Here is an 8,578-nt window from a genome sequence, read left to right on the forward strand (position 1 = left end):
CTTTAGACATGTAGCCCGGCATTATCCGCCATGGAAACCAGTGGCAACAACTCTGGTCTTTGTGTCCCTGTGACTGATGACGGCCGCATTAACAGGCCAGTATCTGCCCTCGATCCTCAAAGGACTTGACCTGGTGCCCTGAGATCGGGGGCCTCCGCCTTGGCCCTGTTGACCCTGAGCCAGGTAATTCTGTGCTGGGAAGGCTCCCCTGTGCCCTGGAGGATGTCCAGCAGCGTCCTGGCCTCTCCCCGCCAGGTACCAGTAGCATCCCCCTTCCCCTGCAGAGCAGCCACAACCAGAATGTCTCCAGACTTGGCCAAACCTCCCCGGGGGGGACAAAATCACCCCCAGTTGAGAACCGCTGCCTTAGATGCGTCAGTCACATTAACTGCTTGATTCCAGGTGGGATGGAAATTTTGAAATCCAATACCGCCTCCCCCACAAAAAAAGCAAAAGAGGAAAAAAGAGCCCACAACATCCTGTATTCCTTGGATGCACAAACGATCCGGTTTGGACCAAGTGCACACATCCACTGTAAGGCGGGAAGGCCCTTGGTGGCCGGAGCAGCTGGGTGCCCTGGCCCAGGCCACCCGGAGGCAGAGGCCTTGGCAGAAGCGACCTGGTCCTCGCCAGGTCTTGCGGTGCCCGGCTCTGTGGGGTTGCGATGTCGGGCCGGTCATCAGATGACCACGTGGCGTACACGGGACCAGCATTGGTCCTGGGAGAGGAGAGTCAGATGGGCGGCTGTCCACCAGATTTTCTGTTGAGCCCTGCTGTTCTCCCTCACCTCATAGTATCCTGGTTTGTAGTGATGTGTGGATTTGTGTAGTGTGGTACTTGCCTCCTTGAAGGACTGCGGCCTTCAGGAGGACAGGCACCAAGCTGGTCTTGCCCGTCAGCAAATCTCCAGAACTTTCCGTGGTGCCTGGTATACAGAATGCTCGGTAAATATTTGTGGAATGATTAAGGGGTGTTTTTGGATGGCAGAGGGATCCAGAGAGATGAAGACTGGCTTTTCTGTCCCCCACCCCCCGCGCCCCACTCCACTGCCCTTGAATGCTGTTGATCTTAAAGATTCCCAGAGCCAGGAGCAGGGCCCGGAGACCTCGGTTCTAACACGGATGGTACACGTGTAGGTGTGTGACCTCCATCACTCACTTCCTGTGTGCACCCTGATTTGGAAGGAGATGGTGTCCCTGTCCTCTGACCAACACCCGGGCCACTAGGACAGGCCTTGGATGAGCCTGGCAAGGGCTCAGTCTTGGCCAGGAGTGGCCCGCTGTCCCTGCGTGCATCTTCCCCTCTGGCCAGCAGTGAGCCCCTGCTTGGTGTTCTAGCTGCGAGCAGGAAGCAGAGCCCTGGGTCCCATTTTCCCGGGCCTGCTCTCTTTCCATAGGTCACTTGAGGATACTCCTGACCCTGTGCCGAGGGACAGTCCTGGGCATGCTGGGGGTCACTGTGAGTTTATGGCCTGGACACAGACTGTTGTCCCTGAATTTAGCAGAATATATTTGGGATCCAGCGAGTGGATGGAGGCATCCGGATACTTGCAGCTCTCCGCAGAGCTGATATCCAGTCTGGGTGCTCTTCAGAAAGGGTCTATCTGCCCCAGCTCTGAGGCCCCACCTCCGCTCGCCTGCATGGATTCGGGGAATTGGAATGTCTCCCTGGCACCACGCACTGACTTTTAGTTGTTTCCCTGTTTCGCACCAACTAAGGGAACTTCGCGTTGTTGTCTGGTTTGGGGATCCTCCCCTTTTCTGACTTTGACCCCATTTCCTGGAATCTTCCCTTGAAAAGCAGCAGGAGGCGGGTGGAGGCTTTAGGGAGAGCTTCTATGGCTGAGTGTCAGCCTCAGGGTCCGGCAGGCTGCTGGCTGTCCGGGAGCACGTCACCGGACACCCTTTGCCCTCAGAGGGGGGTGCTGCACGGTCAGACACTGCGGGAGAGGCTGCCCCCCCCCCCAGAGCCTTGCTTTCACTGACCTCAGCTCTACCCAGGGCACCATCCTTGTTGGCCAGGTCTGCTGTCCAGTTTGAAGGAGGTCCTTGTGCATTAATTCACTCCACAAACATTTCTTGAGCACCTTCTGTGTTCCAGCCTCTCAGCGGGCTCTTTGTGGGCACCGTTATTTCATTTAATCCTTATAACAACCCCATGTGGTGGGGATTCTTGTGGTTCTCCTGTCGAAGAGGGGGCCAGGGACCAGAGCAGTGGCATTAATCTTACTGTCACAGCGAGGAAGCCGAGAGTCAGGACCCAACTAGGTTTGATCTCAGAGGTCATGCTTCTCAAAACAATACCTGGGGCACGATAGTGGCAAAAGGGGGCACCTGAGGACCCCCACCTGCCACCACAGGGCCAGAGACTGCTTTAGAGCAGGGCCAGCCCTGAGTACCGCAGGGCCCCCCATTTCTCACCGGGCAGGTGGCCGCCTCTCTGGGAGCGGGATAGAGGTGTGGGGGGGGCTCACAGCTCAGGGTGCCCCATGTGGTTCCAGTGCCAAGGGCAGGAGCAGTGCGAGGAGGGAGTCTGGGAATTCTTTGTAGGGCCAGGCTGGGGGCTGCATCGGAGTTAGCTGTTCCAGAGAGTCCTGTTACTGCATCGGTGAGCACCGGTTTGGGGCTTGTTCGAGTTGGTAATGAAGGCGGACTGGTGCTTGAAACCAGTTCTCTGGGTCAGTGTCCCCGGTCCGACTCCACCCCAGGACAGTGGGATTCAGGGCAAAGCCGTTTCGTGGTTGACACCACCCCCCAGTCTCCCTGCTCCCCACACGCCCAGTCCAGTGTCTCTGCTGCCTTCCCACAGCCCCAGGCAGTGCCCCCTCCCAGGTGTGCAGTTAAATGCCAGGGGGTGGGCTGGACCCCCCTGGCCTGCTGAGGGAGAGGACAGCCTGCCACAGGGGCAAGACCCAGATGCACCTCGGGTCTGATCTTGGAGCTTCTGGACTTCGGACAAATCTCTCTATGTCTCTGAGCCTCAGTTTCCTCATCTGTAAAATGGGGCTGATCCCGCCCCTTCGTGGGATAACCCCCCCCCCCATGGGGCTGGCAGGAAGACATGAATTTCCGACGCCCCCTCGAAGGTGGGGAGAACAGGGAGCAGCTGGAAGACGCACTTCTTGCTGGGGGAAGGTGGCGCATTGCTTTGGGGGGGTTGGTTTGGACTGAAGTACTGGTTGCTTTGAGAGCTCAGCCGGAACTGTGCTGGGCCCTGCGGCGAAGACCTCTGGGTCCCCTGGGACGCGTGCTGGGCTTGCATTTCAGGAGGGCCTCCGAGGCTGCCTGGCCAGCTCGCCCTGCCTTGGTTGGGTGGGCTGAGTATTTTTAGCTCTAAGTTTGCGAAGGTTTTTTTTTTTTTGTCCAGACCTCTCTTGTGGGACAACATACAGCGCCCTCCCTGAGAGAGACAGAGCTTGGGCCTGAAGAAAGGGGCTGGAGCCAGACTGGACCCTAGTGGACTTTGAAAAGGAGGCCTCCTCCGCTCTCTGGCCTGCTAGCCTGCGCAATGGAGACGCTGGGCCTCGCCCTCCGCGGCCACAGCTGGAAACTGCCTGCCCTTCCTTGGAAAGCTGAGTGTGTGCCCAGGTCTCTCACCTGCCTGTGTGGGGAAGGCCTGTGTGTGCACCTGCCCGCCAGAGTGGCCGACGGGGGCAGCCCTTGGGGTTCCGAGGTCCTGTCCCCTCTCCTGGCCACATGCTTCTGACTCATCAGAACAAGAACGTGGGCTTTTTGGGAGTGAGTTTTTAAAAATAGTCCAAGTCCTCCTCCAGCCCTGCCCCACCTTCTCTGATCACACCCTGGCGTTGGCCCCAGACCTCTTCCCACACTGGTTTTGGGGAACCGCCCCTTGCCCAGCTTGGCAGTGGATCTGTTTGCGAAGCTCTCCTGGGAGGAGCTGTCCTGGCCACAGGCTGATTTCAGAGAGGAGGAGCCACAGTCCTAGGAGTGGGGGCCCTGCGGGCCTTGGCCGCCTTCTCCCCTCTCCTGATGGTGGTGGTGGGACGGAGCCCGGGGCCGGCGTGGGACCAGGGATCCCTTCCTTCGTTCAGCAGGTGTGTGTTGAGGTGTGCTGTGTGCCAGGCGCCGTTCCAGGGCTGTGGAGAGAACAAAACTCTAAGGCTCTCGCCTTCGTCGTGTGCACATTCTAGGAGGAGGAAGCCGATAGAAACAACTGAAACGTCCAGATGTTTGGAGGCGTTAAATGCTCTGAAGACAGGGCAGTGGTGTGATGGTGATGTGTGTGTACTATTTCAGAGAGGATGGATGGGGAAGGCCTGTCTTTGAGCAGAGCTCTGAAGCAGGTGACAGAGCCATCCAGGCGTACGTTTGGGGAAAGAGCATTCTAGGCAGAGGAACGGCAAGTGCAAAGGCCCTGAGGTCGGGGCACATGTGGGTGTTTGAGGAGCTGCACGACAGTCATTGTGACTGGGGTAGGGTAAGCTATGTGGGGAGAGGTAGGGTCTGCAGTCTGGGAGGTGATGGGGGGCCACAACATGTAAAGCCTTATAGGGCAAAGAGAGGATCCTGGCTTCTACTCTGAATGGGGTAGGAAAGCACTGGAGGGTTTGAGCAGAGGTGTCACTGGGCGGCTGTGTAGAGAACAAAGTATGTGGGGTGAGGGGTGAAAGTGGAAACAGGAGACTGGTCAGGGGCTATTTTAATGGTCCAGATGAGAGATGGGGACGGTTTGGCCCGGGGTGACAGCCGGGAGGTGGTGAGAAGTGCTCAGAGTCTGGACTGGTTTAGAAGGTAGTGCCAACAAGGCTTGCTGAGGGATGGGATGTGGGGGTGAGAGAGAGGGGGCATCAAGGTGAGGCGGAGGCCTGAGCCCCAGCCCCTGGCAGGCTGGTGCGGCCATCAGGTGAGCTGGGAGGCTGGGAGGAGTCGGGGAGGGGTCACGAGTTGGTGTGGATGTTGACGTCAGGGTGCCCGGCCGACTACAGCGCGGACACGCTGAGCAGGCATGAGGGGAGAAGCCTGGATAGAGTTCAAGGAAGGTGAGGCCGGAGGTGTCACTGCACAGAGGGTGTCCAAAACCACGGAACAGGCGAGGTTGCACCCAGGGAGGCATCTTCGAATCGGGTTGGAGTCCTGAGCCCAGGAGTGGCCCACTGGTCCTGCCGGAGGAAAGGGGGTAGGGTGGGAGCCGTCCCAGAGGGAGGAGAGCAGACGGAGGGTGGCAGGAAGGGAGGGATGGGGCCCAGGCACGCCCACTGGTTTGGGCATCTCGGAGCAGTGGGCGCGGACACCCCCCACCTAGATACCCCAGCAGAGAATGGGGGGGTGTCCTGGACAGGGGGCGCGGGCGATGTTTGCACAAGGGGAGCAGGGGAATCTGGTGGTGGCTCGAGCCGATGTGGGATTGGTGTGGTTTTTGGATATTGGATCCTTGAGAAGAGCAGTCATACGCCATTTTTATGTTGGCTGGGAATGATCGAGGAGAGAGGAGCCGAGGTGTCTCTTGGCTGCCTCACCTTCTCCCCAGAAAGACCGCCCCCTCCTCACATGCTCCTCCCGCACCCAGCCCCCAGGCTTCTCCCATTCTGGCATCAACTCAGAGTCCAGGGTCCTTCCTGTTGTCTATGTGGGGGTCCACGTGTCTAAGGGGGAGGGTGCCGGGGTTTCCCCATCTGAAGGCCCACGGGCTGAAGAGCTGTGGGTCTCTGAGCCCCTGGGGTGGGAAGCAAGAGGCACTCGGCCTGTATGGGGCAATGCTGGAGTCCATCTCCCTGACTGAACCCCGAATTCTCTGCTTATGGAAGCCAGTCCACACAGCCCCGGGGGAGGGGGGCAGCACGCAGGCCCCAACAGAGAGGGGATGCTTGCTGGGTGCAGTGGGGAGCCCGGGGCGCCTCCCTTAGCTCCAGCCCCCAGAGCTCTGCGGGAGGGTGAGGGCGAAGGGCCGGGTCGGCCGGCGTGGAGGGGGCCGTGGCGGTCGGTCAGCTTCCATCTGCGACATCTGGGGGGCACAGTGCCGAGTGTCCTGGCTGCTGCCTGTTGTGCGGTAATGAGCTGTGCCTTCTGGTGGGTTCCCGCCCATGCCAGGCAGCGCTCCTTTCCTTATTCATCCCTCCTCACCCAAGATACCTCCCTCCCCCTAGTGCAGACACAGCTAAGCAGGTCCTGGCGAGTAGTAGAGCCGGGATTGGAATACGGTTTGACCCCAGAAGCCCTGCCCTAGGCTCCAATCTGGAAGGAACGTGGTCCCAGAGTCCACGGGGCTCCTGGTCAGCAGCCCGCAGTTCCATGCTCCTGGAGGGTCCTGGGGGCCACCTCCCACTGCGCAGGTACACCTGCAGACCTCCTTAGCTTGCTGCCTGAGGACAGGAACTTGGGCCTCTCCTTTGTTCCTTTGTTCCCAGGCTGAGCTGGGGGCAGCAGGTGCGCAGTGAAATGTTTGTTGAGCGAAGGCAAGGATGGGCAAGCATCACCACCGTGAAAGCCGCGGCAGGTGAGCCTGACCCCCTGGAGGTGAGGGAGGGGGACTTGGAATCCCAGAGAGGCTGGATGCCTCCAGTCTGTGAGTCCCTCGGGTCTCACTGTCCTGAGGCCACTCAGGGACCTTGGGTGCTCCTGGGACAGCCACCTGATACCTGGGCATCTGGGGGTGAAGGAGTCAGGCCTCAGGCCCCCTCTCCTCGAGGCTTTAGGTCAGCTTGCTGAGTGGCTGGGAGCCACCCAGGCAATCCTGGCCCCTGCCCTTGGCGTCACCTGCGTGCCAGCGTGGGTGGCTGGGACGTGCCTCTTGCCTGCTCTCCCTCACCCCTGCTTTCACCGGCAGGCTTAGCCACCTTCCTGGGGAGGTGCCCTTGCCTGGAAGGCCCAGCTCTTCTGGCCTCTCTGCCCCCGCCTGGGCTTTTCCTGCAGCCTGGACGTTCCACCCGTCCCCTCCGTCAGCTCTGCCGAGTTGCATGGAGTCAGACACACCTTCCTCTCCTGGTCCTGCCTTGTGCTTCTGGGGACTTGAGGCAAATGCGTTGCCAGTCTGAGCCTCAGCTTCCCACGTCTGAAAGGGAGGGAAGGAAGCTCACCTGTCGGGTTTGGTTCCGGCATGGAAATGCCCTGTTGCTAGAATGAGCGGGCCGGAGCCACGCTGGTGCCAAGTTGCCTGAGAGGGGGGGCTTCCGGGGAAACTGAGGCTCGGAAGGGTGAAGGGGTGGCACAAAGTTGATGCTGCCCCCTTCTGGCCTCCAGATTGTGGGCCATGGGGCCCCATCACGTGGAACACCCAGGACATGGCTGAGGGTCTAGGACCCCCCAGGGGTGAGGACAGGACAGGGCAGGACAATTCAGCCCATCATAGGAGGCTTTGCCCCTGGCCCTTCAGCCCCGAGGCTCTTGCCTGGGCTGGGTCATGCAGACAGAGCAGTTAATGTGCTGGGGGCTGTGAGGGGGGAGGGGACTGAGGACCCCTCTGGGGCAGCCCTGTTTATATAGGTGGTCCAGCAGCTTCTCCAGGCCGGCTCTGGTTTCCCAGGCAACAGCCCCAGGGATCCCCCCTGGAGAGGTGCCAAGTGAGTGGGCTCTTCTGCCCAGAGGCCTCCTCCTGGAGGCTGCTCCCTACCTGTCCTGCCTGGGGATCATTGAGCAGGGGCACGCCTAGGACGTCAATGGGGGAAGAAGGATAGGGGGTGGGGACGCCTACTCTGGGCTGGGACAGAGCCTCCATTGTCTGAGGCTTCAGCTTTTGACCAATCCTCACCCCTGCCAGTAGCCTGGAGGATGCCCCTCTTGGCGCCCTCCTCCCCCTTCCTGCTAGGGAAGCCCATTGAGTGGCCTGGAGTCTCGTGGGTGGGGGAGCAGACCTCCTTGTCCCTCTGGCATTTGGAGGCTGGGGAGGGGCAGGAAAGAAGCCCCCCTCACTCACCCATGCACTCACCCACCACTTGTTACCAGGGTCCTGCCCTAGCTTTCCCCGCTCACAGCCCAGGGCCACCCTGCCCAGGCGCTGCTTGGCCTGGGGAACATCCCTCAGTCTCCGCCTCATCGGTTGGGGGAATTAAATTAATGAAACGAAACTGTCCAGCACGCTTGGTGCACGGCCGTGGAGTGGCATCAGGAGATGTCAGCTGTCATTTTGAAGACCATCATTTCATGACCTCAGGTGTGATGAGGGTCTCAAAGGACAGGGCCGGTAGTCTGGTGGGCGGTCAGTCTGGACTCAGTGGGGCAGTCTGCAGAATGGGACGACGGTCCTCAAAGAGCAGCAGGAACTCCAGGCAGGGAACTAGCATGTATTAAGACCGCACCAGCGTGGTCTGATGTCATTTCATTCACACCCGCACGGGACAGCTGAGGACAGGAGGCCCAGAGAGGGAATAGCTGCCTGCGGTCTCGCCTGTCTCTCTCCCAGGCTCTGGATTCTGGCTGTGCGCCTCCCGCTATAGCTCCCTGGTGTTTCCTTGGAGGAAGTGCCTTCTCTCCAGGATTGCATCCGGAGCCTCCAGCAGATGGCCCCTTGCATGGAGGGCAGAGCTGTAGGCATCCTGCCGCCCTGCACGCAGTACACCCGCCCTTCTTCCCACCAGGTGCACGGCCCACAGCTTGCATCCCCCCCCTGCCCCCTGCCCTCCCCC

The 8,578-nt window shown here is 60.2% G+C and overlaps 1 protein-coding gene across 6 annotated transcripts in view; it reads left to right on the forward strand.

The window, feature by feature from the left end:
• The window catches only part of ARHGEF10L (Rho guanine nucleotide exchange factor 10 like), a 159,235-nt gene that overhangs the window by 37,277 nt on the left and 113,380 nt on the right, over positions 1-8,578 (forward strand). The window contains exon 1 of one of the 6 annotated variants that reach the window (XM_034671267.1): positions 3,799-4,054. The exons of 1 other annotated variant lie outside the window; for it this stretch is intronic. The gene's annotated coding sequence lies outside the window, so the exon portion shown is untranslated. Of the gene's footprint in view, positions 1-3,798; positions 4,055-6,299; positions 6,454-8,578 lie in introns of those variants that run through there. 4 more of the 6 variants (XM_034671271.1, XM_034671272.1, XM_034671273.1 and 1 more) reach the window with 4 other exon arrangements.

The sequence above is a fragment of the Ailuropoda melanoleuca genome, chromosome 11 (assembly GCF_002007445.2).
Source record: "Ailuropoda melanoleuca isolate Jingjing chromosome 11, ASM200744v2, whole genome shotgun sequence".
In the NCBI taxonomy this organism is placed as follows: Eukaryota; Metazoa; Chordata; class Mammalia; order Carnivora; family Ursidae; genus Ailuropoda; species Ailuropoda melanoleuca.